Consider the following 27,096-nt stretch of genomic DNA (forward strand, 5'->3'; position numbering starts at 1 on the left):
GCTGGACAGTCTGTGCACAAAATATATGCTTTGTTTTCCCTCAAAGCTTCAAAGGAAACCTAAAAAACTTCACATCAGGCTGTTGTTTTGGAAATCCAAATGTGTTACATATGTAAACTCGCCAGCTCGGCTCCAAGTCGTGCATCAACGAATGCAGAAACACAAAGAAAGTTACAAAAAACTTGTGCACTCAGCCAGCCAAAATCATGTCTTGTACACCCAAAACGAACCTCCGCCAACAACTCCATGACATCACATTCGGCGCCAATCAAGCAAACTAGTGGACTACCAAATTGATAACTAACACCACCAAAAACTGAAGAGAACTTTAAAACACTGCAAAAAAAAATCCTGCAAAGTGAAAATCTTATTTCCATGAATCACATTGAGCTAGCAGAATGAATTGACTGCAAGATGCTCAGTTCATCTATTATTGAGTGTGTAGATTTCTACAGTGAGTGGTTCTTCCTGCTGGACATCAATCTGTCAGAAGTGATGTGATGCAGTATGATGTGATGAAGGATGAGGACTCGGCTGGGACAGATCTGTCTGACCGAATCCATTAGGAGTCAGTGACCTGGATGGAGGAGCCTGTGACCCCCAGGCCACACAGACACACACACTAGCAAAAGCAACTTCCATTAAAACAGATCTGCAAACAGCTGGGGACAACAAGACTGGCAAAAGACACTGATGGTACTTTAAGTGTCTATGCTATGGTGTGTGTTTACTAAGTACTGAAGGATATTAATTAACAGCATGTACTTGATAGATATATGATGAGTTTAGTTTAGTTCAGTTTAGTTTAGTTTAACCAAAGTCCCTTTAAGGCAATTCATTTGCATCAGCGGTCATCATTGAAATGTCTTTTATGCAGCACGCTTGGGCAATCTGATCTGAAGTATAAATAAAATACAAATATACAGAATACACATGTCATCATCACATAAATACATTATAGGGTTCACAATTCTTTTAAGTTTGTAGGGCTTTTTTTATTTAGAGATTCTCTGATACTACTAATTTACAGGCATATGTCAGTCATCAATACATAAAAATTTGGTTTCTTATTAGTAAATATACATGTGTGAATGTTAAATTTTTGTTAACAATTTAAGTAAATTCTTTAAATAAAAACTATTTAGACAGTAAAGCCAAAAGATACATTTACCTACAACAATAAGAGTGGTTTACAACACTGAAAACTGTTATTAATATATTCTTTCACCTCATCCCATAAGTTGATCGAGTATGCATGATGCCAAAATAAGTGGGGCATTAAATTCTCCAAAACTGTTTGCCAAGCTTATGATTCAATTTCATATTTGGGATATCTAATACAATTAAACAACAACTGTCTCTTTAGTTTAGTTTCTAAACCTTTAAATCACACAAAATCTGCAGAAATTGTTCGAAAAACACATCTGGACAGAGCCCCTCTTCCAGAGAATCACCAGTCTGTATTGACTGATGACTGGCTCTTTTACTAGAAGGTAGGACTTCATTCGCCATACTGATCATTAGACTTTTCCCCATTCAAAACGATATGAGTGGAATGTCGTGTGTTCTACTGTGTGTGGTTTAGTTGTTTTAAAGAATACTTAGAATTTGCCTCATATTTGGATGCAATTTGCTTCCTTGATTTTGTTACTTTGCTTTATATAACTGTAAAGCTGCTTTGAGGCTATGTGCTTTTGTATAAAGTGCTATAAAACAATGGTGACTTACTAATAATTCAATTTAAACACTAAATAACACAACAAAATAGAATTAAAGGTGTAATGTTTGTACCAAGAACAAAATGAGAACTAAAATAATTTGCAAAACATTATCACAATACATTCTAAACACAAAATCAAACGCAAAAGATATCGATTGGTCAGAAATAGCAGAAACAAACATACATTTTTTTATGGTTTTATGCAACACACACAGACACAAAAAATGAAAATAACAAACTAAAGTGAATCCTAAAACAAATAAGCTGATTATTAAAACCCAAACAGATATAAAAAAAGCATCTACTGGAAATTGAGTTGCACTTGACTGTTATTTGCATAGTCGCTGTAAGTTTTTTTTTTTTTTTTTGATTATTATAAAAAGACATTTGACACATTTTGTCCCCCCTTTAAGAAAACTAAAGAAAGAAGCAGTTTAATATAGACAAAAAAGTTCAATTAAAATAAAATCATGTAATTATTGTGTGTACCCTGTCAAGTTGAACCAAACACATGTGGTTTGTGGTGTTTATTTTTGTGCCTTGTGATGGTAACAGTCCTTAAAAGAGTGTAAAAAAACGAATATCCATGTTAATGCACGTGTCAACCTCTTGTGAAATACGTTACTAGAAATAGCCCAAACACTGGATGTGGAGAGACGACACTAACCACAGCTCATTCAATTACCAGTAATACTTTCTCCAAGGCAGAGTGACTAAGCATCTTCAGCGTCTTCTTGAGATGCACTGATTAACCAGCCAGAAAAACTTTGTCTTCTGTTTTGTTTTAATTTGTCTAATCTCTTATCTGGATTTAAATACAAACTGCATTGTAATATTTTTTACAGCAGTGTTTCCTATAGGATTTTGTCTAGCTGTGGCGGCAGGCCTTTTTTTATACAGACCAAACACCTATGGAGTTTTTTCAATTTCTTTGCTTGCAAGCAAAATTATTAAGATAAAGTCATAATATGCAGAGCAATAGACCTTTATCTATAAAGTATACTTATGGAAACTTTTAATCTAACTGAAAGCTACGTCGTGTTTCCTGGCCTCACGCATCACGCACCTGTCAGTCAGTCAGTCAGCACGTAACCTTTAAGGGTTAAACACATGATGCACACACAGTAAAGTTTGCGCTGTTATAATTCACGTACCTTTTAAAACGTTTTGGTGCGATTATAACCAGTGAATAAAAAGCACGACTGAATGTTTTGAATGGAAAGCTGTAATGTTTTTTTGCCGTGGCGTCCCGCCACAGAGGAATTAATGTAGCGGAAACCATGTTAACTACAATTCGAGACGATTCCCTGTGGTGTTAATGTTGATAATGTAAGTAATCTTAAATTTAATCCTCAGTTGTTGTTGGAGGCTTCAACCTTGGATCGTGATGTTTGTTGGATACATTTGTCCTTTTGATGTCATTTATGGTAAAAGCACGCTGGAGTAGTCGATTGCTTCTGAGAGCGTCGACTAGTCGTTGAAGTAATCGATTGCTCGACTAGTCTATGCAAGCGTTTATATATGAGCAATATCACACGAGTAGCAGTGCGATATGGCTGTATATTGGCACTGGTGGGAGGCGTGCGATGGCACAAGGCTGCAGGAACTACTTTCTTCCACATTGGATTCAATGAGCATGCATCTTTTAAACTTTAGATCTGTAGTGTCTGCTTTTTGCTGCCTGTATGTGGGCAGAAAAATACACAAAGGGTAAAGAGGCTGTAGGAGTTCTGATATTGCAGTATATCGCTATATGGCTATCAGCCAATCAGATTTGAGAATCAGACAGAACTGTTATGTGTGTGTGTGTGTATATATATAAATATATAAATATATATATATATATATATATATATATATATATATATATATATATATATATATATATATATATATAGCGCTTTTACAATGTAGATTGTGTCAAAGCAGCTTCACATAAATGGTCATAGTAACTGGAACAGTGTAGTTCAGTTTTTTTTTTTGTTTAAGTTCAGTTCAGTTCAGTTTAGCTCAGTTCAGTGTGATTTAATCATATACATGTTTTATTTATTTATTTATTTATTTATTTATTTATTTATTTATTTTTTTTTTTATTATTATTTTTTTTTTTTGAGGAGTATGCTATTGTATTTTTCACTGTCGTTGCATTTGCACTGTCTGTATTTTGCACTGTTGTTGTATTTGCACTGTCTTTTGTACTGTCTGGAGCCAGCACCTAAGCTTTTCACTCATCATAGCACACATGCTGTTAATGATGTGAGAATAAAAGTGATTTGATTTGATTTGTCTAAACCCACATAGCAAAATTTCTCTGCCCCAGCTCTGGCCCACACAATCAGATTTTGCTTGGCCCACATGCCGCAGTGAATTACGGTACATGACTGGACCAAATCTGGCTTCCAGACAAGGGCCAAACACTGACCATATCTGGGCCAAGTCTCAGCCAAGTTAATAACTCATAACTGGGCCTGAACTGGGCCAGATAGGTTGGTGTGTCACGATTGCAATGAAATGGATAAACCCATGGAGTGATGCTCTTTAGGCACACTATGGGCACGCTTTTTCTCAAAGTGACCTGATTGGTAGAATTTTTTTTCTTTACTCAAAAATGATTTTAGTGTATTTTAAATGTGGGTCAAAACTGGCCAAAATCAAATGGCCCACTTATTAAATTTTTAAATCTGGGCCAAATACTACGTTTTTCATCTGGCCCAAATCTTGTGTGCCGCCTTAAAGACGGTGCCACCTCTGCCAAACCCGGGCCATGTTTGGCCCACATGCTGAATGCCAGTGCCGGATGAATGCCTGCTGTGCCAGCTTTATGCCAAATCTGGGCCAGAATTCTTTGCTACTAGGGAAACGATCAATGATTGGCATGGCTTCCTATGTTAGAGTGAACATTTTGAACATTACATTTTTCACAATCAAAACAATACAAATGAATTGTCTTGTGTACTCTGTAGTCTTTGATTATAGTCTCTCATTAACTTCCCTTCCTCCTGTCACACTTTACTCAACAGCTTAACATGAGGCTTGTGTCTCTGAGGTGTCATTCACACCTGCTTACAAACAACAGTCAACACTTTTAGGCTTACAGTATCTTGGGTGTCGATATCTTCTGCTCTATGGTGATTTAGATAAAGTAAACATTTCAAAACAGTGCAACAGTATCTACTATTGTAAACAAGCTACTTTCTGCTGTAGTTTTACTTTACTAAGGTGATCATATATAGAACGCAAGAATGAGAGACTTCATGACTGAATCACTCTCTTTCTCTGACTTACTGAGAAAAATGCGTGATCTTTTAATTCAAAATGGCAATAACAAATTGTTTTTAATGATCCAGTCAAAATGACAAATAGCAAGAACAAATGCACAATATAACTGAAGAATCTTGTTTATCTTTAAACTGATTTAAATTTATGTAATATATTACTTTTGCTGCATGTTCAATCCACTTATTGTGAAATTAGTTGAAATGACACAATTCTTATTTTCTTAAATTTTGTTGTTTTATGCTTAATCAACTTAAATTTGTAAAAACTATTAAGTTAACTTAATTGATTTGTGTTGGGACCCAGCATTTTTTACTATTGTACTATTAAGTCCTAATGTTTACTCGTGTCTTATATATAAAATAATGTATTTTTATTTTTGTAAATTTATGTTAATATATTTTGATTTATAAATGTAATACGATTTTTTATATCTTTATTTACACTTATTCATAGGTTTGTTTTTATAATATTTATTCATTCAATCATTCATTCATTTTCTTTTCTGGTTAATCACTTTGTTAATCCGGGGTCGCCACAGCGGAATGAACCGCCAACTTATCCAGCACATGTTTTGCGCAGCGGATGCCCTTCCAGCTGCAACCTATCTCTGGGAAACATCCATACACACTCATTTACACTAATACACTATGGACAATTTAGCCTACCCAATTTACCTGTACCGTTTTTTTGGAGTTGTGGGGGAAACCGGAGCACCTGGAGGAAACCCACGCGAACGCAGGGAGAACATGAAAACTTCACACAGAAACACCAACTGACCCAGCCAAGGCTTAAACCAGCAACCTTTTTGCTATGAGGCGAAAGCACTACCTACTGCGCCACTACAACACCTATATTATTCATATTTATTCAATTTCTCTTAGTTTTAATACATACATATTTGTTTATATTTTTATACATTCAGTATTTTATTATTTAGTTTTTTTTTGGTTTTCTATCAGTTTAATATATGTTTCTATTTTTTGTATCATTTATTTATGTTTGTGTTTATCAATTCATTTATATATTTGAAACTCTTCCATTTCCACCCAGTCTTTATTTGTTTATTTACTGATTGATTAGATTTTTAGGTTTTTATTTTGGTAACACTTTATTTTGATGGTCCCTAATGCACATTTTGTTGACTAAAAGTTGCATTGCAACAACATGCCTATTCTCAGTTTATTATTAGTAGACTGTCTGCTTAATATCTGCTGATACTGCATATTTAGCAGACATTTAACTGACTATAGTGGCTCGTTTCCACTGAGTGGTGCAGTGCATTAAGGTATGGGTTAGTACGGGTCACCTTTATCAGGCTTGCGTTTTTACTGCTAAAAGGGTACCATATGTACACTTTTGGTGGGCGTGGTGTTTCGACAGAAAGTTTCAGTTGATGTCATTCTCGCTCAACGAAATTTCAAAGTAAAGATGTACGGGTTGTTCATATATTATATGAAAAGCACTTTTCAAAAAACAGATTCTTTACACACATAAATACTTCTGTATAAATGTTGAGCTGACCACAAGCTCCCAAGAACTTGAGCGCGAGCACGCAGCACGCCAATGACGGCTCCTTTAGTGAACAGAATCTGCATAGGCTGTGAAAAACAAGAAATAAAGTTGTAAATTGCGTTCAGTTTGTTACACAGAGCGATCGTTTGAGAGTCGCGCTGAAAGAATGATTTGCATGTGTGTGTGTTTTATCAAAGTGACGGCAACCATGAACCGCACTAAAAAAGTGAAAGGAAACTGGCCGGCCGCACATCATTTAAATGATCATAACCCATTTTACGGTTATGATTATGACAAGCATTTTATTTGTTTCTTCTTTCATAACTAACATATCGTGTTGTACATGAAAATAAATGTTTACTGTGTCAGTATAGCTACTCGGGCTTATATAATGTTGAATATAATGCAAGAAAAAAATCTGATAATGACAAATGTCTGATTTTACCAGTGAAAACAAATGGTCTAATAATGCTGTCAATGACAAATGACAAGCACATGTCTCAAACATAATAATTAAATTTTATAATTATGAATAGTTGTATTCTGATGTCATAATTTTCCTGTGAATGACAAACAGGACAAACATATTGAAATAATTTAAATTAACAAACATATTGAAAGTCTGTTCAAGTCCACCATAATGACTGTACAAAATGTAGCATTTTAAGCAACAGTAGACCTACACATAGGCCTATTATTATTATTGTTGTTTTACCATATCGTCACTTTATAATTATAGGGTTCTATCTAAGATTTTTGTCAAAATTGAGATATTGACATATTCTTATTAAATAACAACTTATTGTTTACATTTTAGGACTTAAAAAAAAATAAAAAAATGTTGCACACATACTTTCAACGCAAGCTCATTCTAAAAATCTAGCCCCACGGACTTAATTCGTCACGGCCGGAGGTACGCATGGCTGCATTTCATTTTTTAAAGCGAGCGCTACAGGGCTTTTTTTTTTTGTCCCTTTAGTATGTTATATTTATTGCATGTTATTTAATTTATATTTATATCATTTCAAAATGTTATATTTATTTAATTATATTTAATTATTGTGTGTATATAATGATTATGATTATCATAAGTATTATTATTATTATTATTATTATTATTACCTCAAGAGTCATCCAAAATCCACAGCATCATCATAAAAAGTGTCATTTTGACTATAGTTTTATTGTTTATCATTCAAATGGTTGAGGAAAAACAAACTGTGGTTTGATTCTAAAATAACTATGGAAAGATCTACACTGTTCTAACAACATTGAATTATTTTTGGACATTGTTGTTTTTGTGCGAAAAACAATAAAGCCATGACGAGGATTATTCACCCAGTAGAAATGTGGGCGTTTACACACACACAACTCATTGTTATTGGTGGAAATAATCACATCAGAACATCTATATTCATTCTGTTCCAAAGTAAAACATTTCCAAAGCTGCATATTTACAAAGGAAAACCATGCAGCTGACACAACATAATAATGTGTCTAAAGCTGAATATATAGTTATACTTGCGGATCATAAATGTATAGTTTACTTACTACTAAGTGCCCTTCAGACATCTGGAGATCTCTGTAAATATTGACGAAGCTCATTCTAAAATGTGGCCAGCCTTGTAAATGGCTTCAGTCTTGATTTTATTTTTATTATGCAATTGTGTACATTTAAAATTTATGATGTAATAAATTAATAAATTTATAGATATTTTTAAATTTAAAATTAAAATGTAATTGAAAATATTTAAAATGCACAAATATAATTTAAAATTTAAAAAAAAAGTTAAATTATATAAAAGTTACAAGGTTCATTTGTTAGCATTTGTTTATTAAGTTAACATGAATTGAACAATTATTTAGTTTAATTTGTATTTACATTTTATACAATGACAAAACAATCATTTTAATTATATTTTAGTGAGTATTTAATGTAATCGAGCAAACATGTGCAGTACATGTTAATACATGTTTATTAACTAATGTTAACAAAAAAAATAAAACACTGTAACAAGTGTATTGCTAAATAGTAAGTTTGCATTTATTATATGGTAATACACATTTATATTATTTAAATATAAAAATACAATATTTTATTAATTGCATTTTTTTTAACTGATGAACAGTTAAACTGATAAACTGAAGAACAGTTATGTGGTATGCTACTGTATTCCAAAACTGCATTGTGGAAATAACTGTATATTTTACAGTAAATATATACAAAAAAAATCTGTAAATGCAAATATAGCAAGAAAAGTGGTCCCTGTAAATGTAAATACAGTATATTAGCTGTAATTGATTTACATTAAGTTTATTGTTAGCAGTGTAAAGGTCAATTCACAACAAGCATGATAACTAAAAAGTGAATATTGACTAAACATGTTGTTTTTAAGGTGATTAGTTGATTTACTTAAAGAGTGAGTAAACCTGTAGCTCTCAAAGCATTTAGTTAAATTTAACTAAATGAGTCAAGCTGTTGCCTTAGAATCATGAAGTAAATGAACGTGTACAATTGCATATTTAAAGAAAAAAAAACATTTTTTGAGCTGTTGACAGTCATATATGTGTCCCACACTGCTAAAAACACTATTAGGACACCTATATTTCACTAAAAAGTGTAAATTGGTTGTTTTTGCGTTATTTCAAGCAAATTCGTACTTCCGGTTTGAAACGAATTTTTGAAGCTGCGTCACGGTCAGGACATAATAGCATTGTATTCCAGCGGGCAGACTGGACGTCTATGCCAGAGTGAGTCTTATTACGTCTTACAGTGTGATGCATTAATGCATGAGTAAGGCTTGGTTCAAACCAATCAGCGCGCTCTATTGTGCAACTTCATTAATATTCATTATTGTCACAGTGTTTAGACGACACTCACACCAAGTTGTGTTAGCAAAACAAGCGTGAAGTGTTGCTTTTATAGTTTGCTGCAGTTAAGTTTCGTTTTCATTTTCTCTCTGTGAGAGCTCAGTCTCACGTGTGGATTAACAGTGTACGCGACGCTCGACAACAATAACTTACATGTCTAAGGAGGAATATTGTTTACCTGAGAGCTGTTCTCATCTGCAAACGCTGAGATCCGGATTCGCTTGTAGTATTCTCTTAATAAAGACGCGGCTCTAGTTGCTGGTGATTGTCCTGTCTCTACAGATTTGGTAAGTGAGCGACCTGCGCTCTTTGTTTATTCAGTTTGTTCGTATCGAATTAAGTTAACCATTGCACTGAGTGTAAACATGTTAGCACTACAACCAAACTTTAACCTCGTGTAGGGTTTTCACCGCATTTAGTGACCGGAATAACACACGCGGCTTTCTGACGCTACCTGCCGTGTGCATTTAAGTTTCCGGGAATTTTTTTTTTCTCTTATTCGTTGTGCGGTATCAAACTTTGCATGAAAAATACACGCTTAGAGCAGTTCCCCGAATCAAATATCTTGTTTGTCGCGAGGGGCATGAATGAATTCCCTGAATGAAAGAGCCAAACTGCAGTTAAAGTCCACCATTTAATAATATGGCAAATAATTCGACTACAGATGTCCATGTAGGTTAAACACCATCACTTTCTACTGTGTGTGTGTGTGTGTGTGTGTGTGTGTGTGTGTGTGTGTGTGTGTGTGTGTGTGTGTGTGTGTGTGTGTGTGTGTGTGTGTGTGTGTGTGTATTTTGACTCTGAAACTCGCGCATGCCCAAATAGACACTCCCACACCATCCCACTTTTCTTCCTCCGACATTCCCCCCTAAACAGAGCTGGACACGCCCACTTTCCTGACTTTTTCCAAAGTAGAGGTGTGAAAACACCCTGCTGAAACGAGGGGGTTTCATGGCCCTTTAATGTATACAGTATGTGCATAATTATTCAAATTAAGTCAACTTAACAGTTCAATATAAAGTTTAATTAATCATTTTAATTCTATAAAAATACATCCCATCCTGTTTTAAGGAGCTCAAACAATTACAAACAAACAAATACAAACAATTACAAACAATGACAACAAAACTACAGCATTTCCTTCAGCTTAGTCTCTTGTTTATCAGGGGTTGCCACAGTGGAATGATCTGCCAAGCTATTCTGGCATATGTTTTACACAGCGAATGCCCTTCCAGCAACAACCCAGTACTGGGAAACTAAAACTGCACCATGTGTAATAATAATAATAATAACAATATTTGTATAGTGTGAGTGCTATATAATTTGCATTCATAGTGTGAATCGCTCTTTAGTCATTTTATAGCTTACACTTAGTAAACGAGTATTGAGTAAGCCATTAAAGTTTAAGAGCAATGAGTAAAAACGATATTGATTTAAACTAGTACATTAAGTCTAGACTGTACAGTAAAATACAGTTCAGTGTTGTGCAGCAGCAAGATGATGTGAACCAGATTGAGTTTGTAAACTGTTTTTTTTTTTAAACAGGAAGAAACAATTATCTACACCCTCCAGTCAATCCAACCAAAATCACCTCCCTGCCCTTCCGGAGCAGCATAAACACTCCATAAACTCAATCCCCATCACATTAAACAAACAAACAGCACCGCAGGCCTCCAACAACTGAGCTCTCCCTGACACTCAACATCAACTTTATCAGTTTAGGTGATTTTCAGCTAGTTTTATTCTTAAGCCATACATTTCATTTTAAAGAACTTGTGTATGGATATAAATCAGTGTTCAGAACATCTAATATAGCTAAATTGACTGCCTGGATAAAGAAACAATACACCATTATGTAAATAGGTTAATTTTACAAGTTTCCTAAAGTCAAACAATTAAGGCCGTACTCACACTAGGTACAGTTGCCTCGAACCGGGCCAAAGCACGCTTGTCCCCCCTCCCGTCTCCCCCGACGGCCCGCGCTCACACCATATCGGGCCTCGGCACGCTTACGTCATCGCTGCTGCTTTGTTCAGTGAAAAGCGCTCTCTATGGCAAGCCTTTTTAGCATTTAAATCTTTGTTCTGACTCCATAAATAGATTTAGAGATATCTCTAATTTTATTTTGACTCGTCATAATTATAATTCCACTACTCAGAATGACAATTAGAGATATCTGCAATTACAATTGTACTAGTACGAAATCAGATTAGAGATATCTGCAAATATATTATGACTAGTCATATTCCTCCATTGACTTCCATTGAAAAATATTAGCAGATATCTCTAAATAAGTTTTGATTAGTCACAATTGTAATTAGAGATGTCTCCAAATGAATTTTGACTAGTAACAATTGTAATTAGAGATATCTCTAACTCAGTTTTTACTAGTCATAATACATTTGGAGATATCTTTAATTCGTCATATTTAGAGATATTTACAAATATATTTTAAGAAATCTCTAATTAATTTACTAATAGTCGAATTACAGTTGTAGATATCTTGAATTGGATTTTTGTACTAGTCAAAATTCATTTGGAGATATCTCTAATTACAATTATGGCTAGTGAAAACTTATTTAGAGATATATGCAAATATTTTTCAATGGAAGTCAATGGAGGAATATGACTAGTCAGTCATAATATATTTGCAGATATCTCCAATCTGACTAGTCGAATTATAATTATGACTAGTCAAAATAAAATTAGAGATATCTCTAAATCTATTTATGGATAGTCAGAACAAGGTTTAAATGTTAAAACGGCTTGCCATACGCTCTCACCCAGTAGCACAGTGGAGATTTCTCTAGTTATATCCTTTCAGTCTTTTGTTATGCAGTGACATGCAGTCAAATATTTCGCCAAACAGTCCTTAGGGATGCGGTGACACGCAGTCAGATATTTCGCCGAACAGATCCGCCACTTTTAGCGCTCATAAACAATCATAAAGCTCTCGTGCTGCAGGAATGAGGAGGTCTGCTGAAGGCGCACAGCTGCCGTGCTGTGAGGAGTTCTCGTCTTTAATAAACTACGGCAGTTTGCGATCACTGAACAGTAAGAATGATTAATAAATCCATATGAAACAGCCCCTTAAAAGTCACGTATCGCTTTCAGTTTTGGGCTTCGGCGCGTTTTGCGCTTACACACAAGCGTACCGTGCCAAAGCCCAAGTGAACCGCGCTCAGGCACACCTCTTCCAACCGGGCCAGGGCCGGCTAAGTGAACCGTGCTTGAGCCCAATTCAGCGCACTCACACTTCTCAAACGATCCGGGAAACGGGCCTGGGCACGGTACGGATGGCATAGTGTGAGTAGGCCCTAAGTTTTATCCTGTTTAAATTCATTCAAACAACCTCTGGCAGGAGTACTTTAGCTTAGCTTAGTATAAAGCATTGAATCAAATTAGACCATTAGCATCTCACTCAAAAATGGTGAAAGAGTTTTGATAGTTTTTCGATTTTAAGCATGACTATTTATACTTTTTGATGACTGATGGATAATGAAAAGTTGCTATTTTCAAGAAATGATATGGCTAGGAACTATTGTAATCAAAAATATTTATATAATGCTAAATATTGATTTTGAAATATTTAATACAATACAAACTTGTTTTTGGTTAGTATCAATACTAGCTTTGCTCTCTCACACTATCTCCTCACCAACAGGGAATTTAAAAAAACATTTATATTTATATTTATTTATTTTATCTTTTGTAATCTTGCTAATATGATTACAATAAAACAGATCAACACAAGTGAACAAAGTTAGCACACTCTTTATGTCATTCAGTAATTGAAACTCAAATTACATGAAAATGCAAAACATTGTGTGGTTTAGTTTCTACTTTTTTACTTAATTTGTATACTCTTACTGTTGTGGAATTTGTTCCTCGCTGTTTCATAAATGGTATGAAATATTGGTATTTTTTAAGGTATCGTATCGAAGGTAAAAATTCAAGTATTGTGACAACACCACTGGGAAGTATACACGCATTCCAGCATAATAATCAAGCCATACCACCTATTTTAATTGTTAGTGCAAGGTTAGGGCTTGGTGCTGCATGGGTACTATTTTCAGGAGCTGTGTAAAGTCATCACATTTGCTGCAGCCATGGTACTGCAGCAAACTAAATACCTTTATTATTATGCAAGGATTGCCTGAACAGCATAAATTAGCCTGCCCTCTCACAAAATTTACTACTTACTAAATTTAGTACTACATTTACTTTACTTGAACTGTACATACCCAGTGCACATGGATAGCTGTAATTATGTACACACCCACTGCACATATACATTTGTAATCATGATTATTTATCTGCAAACTACTGATTATTAATAGCAACCTGTACATATATTCATTTATTGTAAATCTCTGTTCATAGCTAATACAACCTGTATATAATGTTGATAGTACATCCTTCTGTAAATATCACCATAGTTTTTCTACAACTGTACTTAATAACTTTCACCTGTATCCTGCACTTGCTGCTATTGCACTGCTGGTTAGACCTAAACTGCATTTCATTGCATTGTACTTGTACCTGTATGTGTAAAGTGTGTGTAATGACAATAAAGTTGAATCTAATCTAATCTAATCTAATCTAATCTAATCTAATCTAATCTAATCTTAATTTTCCCGTTTTCTGCCACGTTGTTTAAATAGCAAATCCATTTGCACCACTTTTGGATCGAGTGGTACAGTACAGTACGGTTTGGGTCAGTACAGGTCATCTTTATCAGGCTTGCGTTTCCACTAACCAAGGGTTCCCTTTTTGTGGGCGTGGTGTATGATAAAGTTTCAGTCGCATCATTCTCGCTCGAGAAAATGTTTACAATAAAGCTGTACGGGTCGCTCACATGAAAAGCACTTCTCACAAAACTTTACACACATGAATACTTCTGTATAAATGTTTATTTCTAACTTTTCTAAGAACAGGATTTGATTATAACTGCAGATCAATGACATGAATGACAATGAAAGGCAGATTGGAGGAGACTCATTCTTTATCCTCGTGCTGCAGATGCTCTGTTTAACTGTTTTCTTGCTAGTGAAGCATTTAGTTTTTCCATGTACAAAGTCTGCCATGTAGAGAAGATAGTTTTTTTTTTTTTTTTCTGAAAACACACCCATAACTCATTAAGAAAATAAGCATAACCCTGTTAGACCATGCGGCGCGAATCATATTTTCCTGTCCTTAAAATAGCAATAGTTTTTCCGCCCTGCGCTTTAGACTTTGCACCTTTATACTATGATGATTAGTTCATTGAACACGTTAATACAGATGCTTCAAATATGAATGAGCTCAACCACCAGAACACTAGAACTTTCCCTCATTGCTTTAATGACAGTCTGAAGCACCTAAAGGCAGGTTTGACAACCAGCTGTGAACATTATCACCACTCTCATCCTCTCCAGGTGTGAGCAGAGCTGGAAAATAGTAAAAAAAAAAAAAAAAAAAAAAAAAAGACTGCAGCCATAAAACATGTCTGGAATGTTGCCAGTGATGGGATTCTCACAAAAGTGATATCTATTGTTTTTGGCTTTCGTGTTGATGCTCATTAGAAAGAGAGAAGAGAATGACCAGCAACACAGATAGACAGATACTCTATGTAACTAACAATGCCTTATTATTTTTCCAGGGAATGTTTATTGTATAATGACAAAACAACACATCTTTCTCTAAAGTGAAATACTCTTAGATGAAATTAGTAAAATATAAAAGATTAGTCTAGTTTGATTTCATAAACCGGCTGTAATGTTTTGAAGCCCAAAGGATATTTCGTTTTGTTTGCATATAGGATAGTTTATGCACACAAATGCACAAATTTTACTCCATTACAGTTTCTGCATGATAAAACTAACATATGCTGACTAGGGATGCTCCGATCAGGATTTTTGCAGCTGAAACCAAGTACCCATTCCTTGTCATGGTGATCGGTCGATACAGAGTAGTGATTCTGATACTTTAAGCTTTATGTCAACATGTCTTAATCAAGAAAAAGTTTGGAGTCCATATTTGATGCACAAGAATGCACAACAATGCAAACCTATAAATATTACTTCTTTACTAAAAGGAAATAGGTCTATAAACTACCATTTATTGCAATAAATGCATTCGCTTTTCAGTTGTGTGATCTATCTGCTCGCTTTCTTTTCAGACTTTGAAACAACAAAGGTTGGTTCAGGGTTAACACCTCATGGACAAACTAAGAATGTGTTCACACTTGTACCACAAAAGAAAACTATTTAATCCTGGTTTACTTGAGTTTACACAGTCATTTTTAAGACGGCAATAAAATGGGTTTTGCCTTATTGAATCTCAAATAGACAATTAGAGACACATTCCTGTTTACTTGAGGTTTAATATGACTCTTTTGTCCACTTAATTTCAAACCCTAGATTTAGCTTTGTCCACTTGAAATCAGATTTACAAAAGTGCATTTTATACTAGATATAAATAGAGCTTTAATCTAGTTGTTTGATGTACGAAGGTTCAGAATTTAGTCCCCTTATGTTTTCAGATTTATTAAATGAACTAACAGAGTTCATTTTAATCAAACCAAACCACCCAAGAGTGAAGTAGTGCTGTCACATTATAGGTTTCAACAAAAACCATGGTCAGTTTTTCAATGGTTAGTATTAATGCTCTAAGCTGCTTAACCTCCCACCTTGCTGACAGGAGTTTTTCTGTGTCCATAGTTTTGAAGGTAGTTCTTACCATTGCTATATGCAGATGATGTACAAATATATATTTTCTTTTAGCACTGACAGGCTAAACAAACTGTTTCTCTTGCTTTCTTCGTGGTGGCCCCACGGCTCTGGAACTCTCTAACGATAGCACTGGGAATTTAGGGATCAGTTGAACTTTTTAAAAAGCATTTAAAGGCACACCTTTTTTGGTCAAGCTTTTAATTAACAATCATAGTGTGTCTGTATTTGCAGGGTTCAACGCTAAGGATTTTTTCCACTGGCCCGATTCTGGTTTTTACTTGCCCTGCCAAAATATTCACTGGCTCCATCAAAAAAAGAAGTTAATGGCTATTTCTTAGCCACATGTTTTAAATTATGCGTCAAAAGCCAAATATAACTTCAGCATAACTTTTCTTTAAATACAACTAACAATTTAAAAAATACAACTGTGATGTAAATAAATTTGGAAATCTATAAATATGATATGCTTAAATTATAGAGAGAAATAACAGATGGACTGATATATTGATTTTTAATATTCAATATTGATCTACATTAATCTTTCTTTCCAAGTTTCAGTGCAGAAATGAACAAAACAATAGGCCTAATGCAAAATATTATAAAATTAAAATATGGAAAAATGATCAGATGGTAATTTCTGTCAATTTTCCTAACAGATAAACAGCTATCAGCAATATGTCAGCATGCTTTCACTTTCACATTCGGCATGAAACACATTTGGCGGTAGGAATGACAACCGGACCTACTCGTAATTATTTTTTCATATACCATGACTTTAACACAACCATAATACACTGTGATATAGCCTGGTTCATTAGTTCGTTTGCTTTCTCATTACAGTCGATTTCAGATTGATTGTTTTGGCGAGGATCTGAGCATGTTTGTGAAATTCACATAAATCCAATGAATCATGCTGATCTGGCAAACAAGACGGGTTCCAAATTAAAGTCTAGATGTGAAAGCACACTGTATGCATGCCATCGAAAAACAGTCGCAGCCAAATAAAACTTTAGTGACAAGGCAGCACATGCCTGATTGGGCCACTAACAATCCTGTCTACTGTCCCAAGAGTCCCGCATGCTGGCCCCGGGCCATTGAGCAGTCCTTATTGTTGAGCCCTGATTTGGATTTTCAATTAGTTTTAATATGTTTTAGTATTCCTTCTTTAATTGTCATGTGTTCTTTTAATTGTTTTCTCTTATTGTAAAGCACTTTGTGACTCATTGTCTGGGAAATGTGCCATATAAATAAACCTTTACTTACGTACTTAATGTTTAAAATTTAGATCATGTAAAATTAGTTGATTATGGTGACTTTAAAACTCATAGTAAATCCATTAACATTGCGATTAGCATACGCATAAGGCGATTAGCGAAAGACTCCAATGTAAACTCATGTTTATAAAGACCGTTTATATATATATATATATTAGGGATGTGCGGAGCAGCCGGTATTTTTATTTGTATTTGTTGAGGGGGGAAAACTATTTGTATTTGTATTTGTATTCAAGTAAAATTCAAAATGGCGCAAAAATATATATTTTTTCTATTACACTTCTAATTTACGTTATAGTGAAAGTATTGTTTAATTATACCCATTATATAAATTATAGATATGCAATATTGGCTGTTGTTTTTGAACATGTGACAAGAAATGTAATTGAAAAGATAATAACATAGAAGCCATTATCTCATCCATGGTTATACCAACAACTAATAAAATACCATTGTGAATATTATGAACCCCACCACCACCGTTCTTGTTGAAGGACACTGAATAGACAGAATAAAAACAAATAATACTTCAAAAAACTGTTCTTCTTCTGAAAGAACTTCTTTCTAATGCACAGAATTCCAAAAACTAAAATTAACTAAATAAATCTAAATAAAACCCTGCCAGGGAGATCTGGCAGAACAAAAGTATTCTATATAATACTAAAAGATACAGCCCTGCTTTTGTCATCTGCCTGCCACAAAACAGACACAAAGTTTGTTTGTTTGTTTTTTTATGTGTGAAACTGACTTGCTGGGGCAGAATGTGGCTCTGTTGATGGTTTGGTGCTTGTGGAGGATTTAGCAAAACATAGCTGTGCTGATTGAGGGGATTGATGCTTGTGGGGGGTTCACAGACAGTATCAGGAGAGGATGCTTTTAGTGCATGTGATAATACATTACATAGAAGGTTGCGCGGTGGCACAGTGAGTAGCACTGTCGACTGACAGCAAGAAGGTTGCTGGTTCGAGCCCCGACTGGGTTCTCCCCATGTTGGCGTGGGTTTCCTCCGGGTGCTCCAGTTTCCCCCACAGTCCAAACACATGCAATACAGGTGAATTGGGTAAGCTAAATTGTCCCTATTGTATGTGTGTGAAAGAGAGTGTATGGATGTTTCCCAGTGCTGGGTAGCAGCTGGAAGGGCAGCCACTGCGTAAAACATATGCTGGATAAATTGGTGGTTCATTCCACTGTGGCAACCCCAGATTGATAAAGGGATTTAGCCGAAAAGAAATGAATGAATGATTATGGATAGAAGATGTTGACAGATCTTTAATATCTCTGCCTCTGCTGATTTCACTTTTGTAAACATTATAAAGTATCACTTTGTTTTATCTGCAGCACCACTGACTGTAAAATGCTTTCACACAGAACATGAAGGTTTTTTTTCTTTTGACTGGTGGAGGACCAAGAAATGGCTCAGCAGCCGTCTCATTTTTTTCATGGTGCCCAAATGTATTTGAGGAGTTTCAAGTTAATAAAAAGTGACGGGAAGCTATGCTAAGGTTAACTAGCCTATAGCATATATCTTGCTGTCTGCAAAACAGTAATTTAGACAATAATTTAAACAGTAATTTAGACGTACCATATAACTCCCATAAGTGCATACTATTCGACACAACTGCACAAGCATTGTTTTAACCTTTATAAACAAACGTTAACGTAACTCTGTCAACAGTCTATTGTCTAAATTACCGCGCTAACAGAGCTAACGTTGCATTAACAGAGCACCCGGTTGCAGACGTCAATAATGCAGCGTAATAGAATATCCGGAACAAACTCCGCTTCAACTTCGCTACAAGTTTATAAACTGCCTTTGGAACCCAATTAAGGTAAAAAAATCTATTTAACAAAAATAGTGATGCAGTGAAGTATTTTTTTTCGCTCAGCCGAGCCTTCTGTCTGTTGCTGTGAAGAAACTTGTGTCAGACACCTTTTATCTCCGCCCCGCCCTCCCACTACTGACTGAGCGCGTCTCTCTCTCTCTCTCTCTCTCTCTCTCTCTCTCACGCGGGCATGCACTGTGGTCTCATGAGAAAACGCTGCTTTTTGATATAGTGTTTTTCTTGCTCCCGAATACAAATAATTTTTCAAGTATTTGTTCAAATCAAGCATTCGTAAAAACACGCTATTCGTGCCTTTCCGAATACCGTATTCGGGTTCGGCTCCACCCTTAATATATATATATATATATGTGTGTGTGTGTGTGTGTGTGTGTGTTTAAAAAAGTGTGGGCTGCATACTATTAAAATAATCAAAAATAAAACCACATAATAAATAAATTAATTAATTTATAAACAAATACAATTTGTTATTTTCCTTCCCAGTACTGGGTGATGTTTGGAAGAGCTACCGCTGCATAAAAACATATGCCAGAGTAGTTGGCAGTTTATTACGCCAAGGCGGCCCCTGATAAATCAGAGATTAAGCCAAAGGAAAATGAATGAATGAATGAATGAATGATTGAATGATTAAATGAATGAATTACATATTTCCATTAAGTCGCGCAACACTTTGTGGATTTTTAGGGTGCTTTCACACCAAGACTTTTGTCTTGTTTGCCCAGTTTGCGCCATTCGTTTGGCATATGTGAATCTACCAATCACTCTCGGATCCGCGCCAAAACAATCATTCCGAGATCGCTTGAATGAGGTGGTCTCGGCTCGATTGAATGCGATTGAAAGCGATACGATCCGAGCCCAGTTATATAACAGTCTTTTATGGATATAATAGGCACACATGAAGAGAGAATTATGAGCAGGGCGGGAGGTCATTCAACAGACATCCCGAGTCTACCGCAAAAGCACAAAGACTCTACGATGCCCGCAAAAGAGTGATAATCTCCCGGTAATCACACGTCTCCCTCCGGGTCAACAAATACGTAGCGCACCCTTCCCACCCCTGTTCCCACAAATTCCTTTTTCGTAACAATTGAATCGATTCGCAGGTGTAAAAGCACCCTTAAAAACAGCATTGTGCAATTGTGTGACTGGAAAGTTTTCGGTCCCACTTTATATTAAGTGTCCTTAACTACTATGTACATACATCAAAAAAATAAATACAATGTACTTACTGTGTTCTAATAAATTTGAGAACACTTGTGGTGCATTTGAGTTGGGATAGAGGTTGGGTTATGGACAGGTTTGGTGGCATGGGTAGGTTTAAGGGTGTGTAAGGGATGGTAAACAGTGTATTTACAAAGGTAATTACAAAAGTTAATTACAGATGTAATTACATACATGTATTTAATTAAGCATAAGTACACAGTAAATACATGTACATTTACACAATAAGTACATTATAACAAGCTATTAATTCCTGTGTAAGTACATATTAGTTAAGTCCACTTAATATAAAGTGGGACCAAGTTTTCAAAGTGTAGCTTTAACAAACAATACCTTGAATAGGAAAAATAAATGTATATTGGAATACACACACATAAACAATGTGACTAAGCTAATTTTTAGTCACAACATGATGGTTAATACCATAATAATTTCCTTCATTATAATCCTAATATGAAATGTCCATATCACCATATCCTGATATTTAGGGTTTAATCTGAAGAAAAGATACAAGCCAAAGCGAATGCTACTAATTATACAGTAAGTGCATAATTCTTGTTCCAGGGTTCTTTCAGAGAGGTTAGATCAAAGTTTAAAGTGGTCAGTGGATCAAAGAGAGCATGTGGACGAGGCTAAATTCACTGTATCATGTCAAACAAATCTCATGTGATATCTCCAGCTCCAATTGGTTTCATCAAGCATGTTATTTCTACCTAATCTCATTCATGTTAACATCTGCATCTGTGTGATGATTCTACACTACATAATGATGGCCCTTTCAGCCATTTTTCAGCCTCGGGTGCTCAGCGCTGCTTTGACTGCCCTGTTCTGGGGAAAAATGCAGTTTATGTGGAATTTCCTGGAACGTGAAAAGGCTGAACACTTATTCAGCCACACACAGACACGTTGAGGTCGAGGACATGCTCACACAGCTCTCTCAGTGATAAATACCAACTCTCAACAGCATTTCTTATCACTTTAGCTTTCCATCCAAAGTTGCATATTTAATGCATGCAATAATTTAATTATCATCAATAGTACAAATTTAAGTTAAATTAATTAATTACAATAAACCTAAACATTACTTGTTAACAAATGGAAACATCAGACTGTGCCATTTCATCTTGAGTTGACCACTTCACAAGACTCAAACTGAAGCTCTCCACATTATGTTCTATGCTATTAAAGCCGAATATACAGATAGATATACTGTACATGAGATGTGACATTCCTTTACAAATCATGCACAATTTGAAAAAGTGTTTTAAGGTATCACATCACATTTGTGTGCCAAATGTATTAAATTACATTACAAAATGTATCTTATATGCAAAAAACACTCATTGGGGACATTTTTGTCCCCCTAAGATACAATATTTTAGTCATTCAGTGTAACAGGGTTAAAATATATATTACGAGATAATACAAAAAACAATCAATTAATTTAATAAATATAAATAATAATGACATAACAACATAATATATAATTATTCTCAAGCTAACACTTAACTTTTAGATAAGAGTGGCGAGTGGATAAAGTAAAATTTTATGTTATTTATATTTCATATTAAACAGGACTGTTTAATACTGACCAAAGCATAAAAACCATTAAGTAGTATTTTAATACATTTCTTTTGTTTTATGAAGATGCACATTGTATTATAGAGTCTATTAAAAACACATAGTTTATTGCCTGTTTTAAACATTTCAAGGAATTCCATCATACATCTTTGATAAGATTTCCCAAAATTTGTCTATAAATAAATGAAAGGAATCTTGATGGGAAACTGTTTATTTAACACCAATTAAACTAATTTTACCATCATCCTCAAATCCTCAATCCACATAAACAGACATTAGGTCATTAATCCAATGATTAATAGCATTGCGTACAACTAAATGCCAATTACATCCATTTTTATTATACACTCACTGGCCACTTTATAAAGTACAACTGTCCAAATGCTCGTTAATGCAAATTTCTAATCAGCCAATCACATGACAGTAACTCAATGTATTTAGGTAGGTAGACATGGTCAAGACGATCTGCTACAATTGTGATTTAAATGTAATTTAAGTGATTTTGAACGTGGCATGGTTGTTGGTGCCAGACGGGCTGGTCCGAGTATTTCAGCAACTGCTAATCTACGGGGATTTGCACGTACAACCATTTCTAGTGTTTAAAGAGAATAGTCCAAAAAAAAAATTAAAAATCAGTGTACAGCATTTCTATGGGCGCAGTCTCAGACTGGTTTCTTGAACATGACAATAAGTTCACTGTACTCAAATGCACAGCTTCTTCAGTCTGCTGCCATCAGGGAGGAGACTGTGCAGTCTCCAGGCCAGGACCAACAGACTGAAAGACAGCTTCATACATCAGGCTGTCAGGAAGCTGAACTCTCTCCCAGCTCTGCTCCCCGCTCCCTCCCCACGCACCTCCTCCCCATGCACCTCTGGACTCTGACACACACACACACACACACACACACACACACACACACACACACACACACACACACTTATTGACTCACACACACTCACACACACACACACACACACACACACACTCATCTGCACTGGTCACTTTATGCAGACACACCATACTACCTCCCTATATGACACAGTCACTTTATCACAATTATCATGTTTACAAGGCTTTTTGCACTATACTGTTCTTTATCTGCACAACTCTGGTTTACTTTGCACTCATTTGCTATATTCCCTTAATGTCATTGTATTGTTTACAAATTTTATTACCTATGTATATTTTTATACCACATTTTATGTACAATGTATATACTGTAAATTTACTTTTTCTTTAAACTCTACTTCTTTTTATATTAAATGTTAAGCACCTTGGGTCTGAGAGTAACGCAATTTCGATTCTCTATACGTCTTGTACATGTGGCTAAATTTGACAATAAAGCTGACTTTGACTTTGAAATGACCTCCACAGTCACTTGATATCAATCCACTAAAGCACTTTTGGGATGTGGTGGAACAGTAGAATCGCATCATGGATGTGCAGCCGAAAAAATCTGCAAAAACTGCGTCATGCAATCATGTCAATATAGACCAAAATCTCTGAGGAATATTTCCACTACTTTGTTGAATCTATGCCAAGAAGGATTAAGGCAGTTCTAAAGGCAAAAGGGGATCCAACCCTGGTACTAGTAAGGTGTACCTAATAAAGTGGTAGGTTATATTCTATATAAAATGCAAACAAAAGAATTAACTGACTATGTTTTTGTGCATTCAAATCCACAGAGGCTGACAAAACATTTCATAATTAAGTTACTTCAGAAAAAAGCCCCAAGGCAGCTGTTGAACGCAGTACAGTAATGAGGTTCACAGCACACTAGCCAAGTGCAAATAAGAGGAATCCTACAAAAACACTGAAAGTGCCTAAGACTTCCAGAAGCAAACACACACTATTGCTAATTCTGACAGAAAGGCAGGTAAAAATAATGCCGAGTTTTGTATGCATTTTAGTAACTGAATAAGTAATGTTTTTGCATTTCAAGATTAAAAATCATTGATTGAACAAATGGAAGCTTATGTGAGCATGTGCATCTGTTCCTCACGGTCTGTTTAGTTGAGGCAATTGATGAAATGGCAAACACATTAACCCGAGTACCAGGATGACCAGCAAGTGCTGAACTTCTGGAACTAAACAAACAAATGGGACATTTATCAGCGGTACACATGCACATGTGCAAACACTGACCTTCAGATGCACCCGACTGTTGCCCCATATGCTATTGCCAAAGTCAAACACGAGTTCATTTGGTGAATAGGCCATTAAAATCACTTACTGACAAAGATTTGTGCTTGTATTTAATTATATTACAAGCAATTCCAATGTTATGGATGTGACATTTGCAGTAAAATCTTAAAAAAACAAATTCACATAAAAAACATATGTTAAGATTCTATTGAAACCTCTGTTTGTATTTTCCAAAACTACCAACCACAGAGTTAATGCGATTAGAAAAATAAACTATCTGAAAAGTTTTTTTTTTTTTTTTAAATGAGGAATCATGTCAGCAAAATACACAAAAACGAGATCAAATAAGGAAAAAGCAATTTTTACCGCTTTTCCTGACGTCCTTTTTATACCCTCCCACCACATCGCCTAATGATGATAGATCGGTCTCCTGACCAATCAGGAGGCGGACCTACAGAAATGACAGGCATGGAGAGAGCGAGAGAGAGGAAGAGAAAGAGAGAGAGAGAACAGAAGGTACAGATGCGTGGATCAGCTAAACTGACACCCGAATCCGTGTCTTCATTCTAATCATCCATACACATATAGTTTTATCTGATATATGTATCCGCACCCGGTCGTCATTTTAGTAATTTAATTCTTTAGGTATGATGAAAAGTCACCGTGGATATTAACAGCAGATTCAGTGAGCTAATCTGGGCATCTCTGATAGTAAAATAATACATTATTCTTAAACATTTTTAAATAAACATTTATTTATAAAAACAAAAGTTTGTCACAACATTTTCTTCATTTTCAAATAGATACAGAAAGTAAAAATAAGACTTTTTAGCTTTTCAGATCAGGAACAAGATAACAAAAACGGTGCAACTTCAGCCTAAACGGCAGCTATTTTATGTTTACTTGGCCTTTTTCTTCGCACTGTGCAAAAACAGAATAGCATCCACTGTGCCTGGATTCGGGCGATTCCACTTCGCCTCCAAAACGCAGCCAGCTGCACTAAATAAGCGTTTGCTCGCACCACATGTTGTACGAATGAATAAGATTCTCTTCGCAAGGTGCTGCGGTAGTGGAAATAAGTGATCTTGTTTCTCTTGTGCAGATTTTCCTCTGATGACTCCTCAAACTGAAACTTTAAACAGTAGGCTACTCTTGCAATTCATCCATTATTATTGGGCATCTCATATCTTCCCATTCTGCAAAGCCCACTCTCTGCTTTGTTGATGGTCCACTGCCATGTCCCACTACATCCACCCGCAACTGTCCAGCAATTAATCATAATGTATTTTTTTATCACCCGACCAACGGATTATCCGCAGCACCTGCGGATATAACCGTCATCCGCGTATCACTAACAGGAGGCAAAAATACAACCTATATACGGCTACAACTGTAACATTAGTTTCAGACAAAACTACAATGTATTTTACTGGTGAATATGTCACATAAAAAAAATTTACAAACACATTATATGAATATTTTTTTCATTAATTTAAACATAAACCTATCTATCTAAATGAAAGCTTAGATTATAAAAAATGAGCATCACTATGTCTGTGTCTGCACAGAGATCAAGCCTCTCACCTGAGAATGTGGACATTGTGGTGTTTTTGAAAAAGAACTTGAAACTTAATTGAATATTCCAAATGTCCTTAGAGAGGACCAGCCTGTTTATCTTTCACTAGTCTACACTGCAGTTATTTATTTAATTTTAGTTTACTTAGTTAAGATGATTGCACTACAGAGAATTGTTTTTTTTCTGACTAGTCTAAATTGGAGATATTTATTTAATTTATGTTGTTTCCTCGGGTATCCTGACTGCTGAAAATGTGATGGCAAAGTTATTAAAAAAAAGTTTAGTTGTTCTTGTTAATAAAGTAAATATATTGTTCCTTATCATTGCTGTTAAAATGACATCAACCCTAACCCCACAGCAAAAACAAACCGAACCATGGCTCCAAAACCGTGAACCGAACCGAATCTTCCCTTTGGTGTATTGTTACACCCTTTTAATGTATAGTATAATTATATTATAACGTACAGGATTTGTTTAAGATTGTATGATTATAAAATTTAATTGAATTAAAAATGCACTAGAACTATAATGTTCTAACTGTCAAAGTCCTATGTATGAACATTAATCAACACACATAATGTGTGTTCACAATACACAATATACATTGTAAAAAGTGCTACAGAAATCTTATCTCAGGACAATTTTAAAAAACTTGTTTATTTTTTTGTTTATTTTATTAATATATATATATATATATATATATATATATATATATATATATATATATATATATATATATATATATATATATATATATATATATATATATATATATATATATATATTTATTTATTTATTTATTTATTATTCTTTTTTTTTTAATGTTGACTACTAAGTGAACATAACATTGAACATGAACCACTAATGTTTGAAACCAGAGAGCATTAGTGCAATGCATGTTTAATGTACATTAGGCCTGCGCAATTAATCAAAAAGGAAATCATGAATGTGGTTAAGCAAGGCCGTGGTGGTCATTCACATCTTGTCAGGAAAGCACAGTTGTGTGATCAGTTGTAAATACCCTCCCAAAGGCTTTCTTCAAACACCCACATAGAAGGAACCCAGGAAATCCTCAAAGAATTTCAATATAAACAGTAGATTTAACTACTTTCATTGATTTAGCATGACTAATAATACAACTACTGAATAATCTGTAAGTGATTTAATAGTAAATATGTCATTAAATGTGGTATTTTCAGAGCTAAAGTTTACTGAGAATCTACAAAAACAGCTGCCAAAATCACATACTGAAATAAATATTGTCTGGTAAAATTGATATTGATTTTGAACGCACTATTAATAGTCTTTTAATATGTCATAAAATTGCTTTTTAAAATTGGCCTGAAAGTTTTTTGTAGGGCT

General features: G+C 34.9%; 1 protein-coding gene across 2 annotated transcripts in view; it reads right to left on the minus strand.

Moving 5' to 3' along the window:
* Window positions 1–27,096, minus strand: part of cdc42ep4a (CDC42 effector protein (Rho GTPase binding) 4a) — a 49,959-nt gene that overhangs the window by 20,526 nt on the left and 2,337 nt on the right. Inside the window, exon 2 of one of the 2 annotated variants that reach the window (XM_087242472.1) lies at window positions 24,525–24,609. The exons of the other annotated variant lie outside the window; for it this stretch is intronic. The gene's annotated coding sequence lies outside the window, so the exon portion shown is untranslated. The remainder of the gene's footprint in view (window positions 1–24,524; window positions 24,610–27,096) is intronic. 2 annotated transcript variants of the gene reach the window in all.

Source organism: Danio rerio, chromosome 3 (assembly GCF_052040795.2).
Source record: "Danio rerio strain M-AB ecotype USA chromosome 3, GRCz13ab, whole genome shotgun sequence".
Lineage (NCBI taxonomy): Eukaryota > Metazoa > Chordata > Actinopteri > Cypriniformes > Danionidae > Danio > Danio rerio.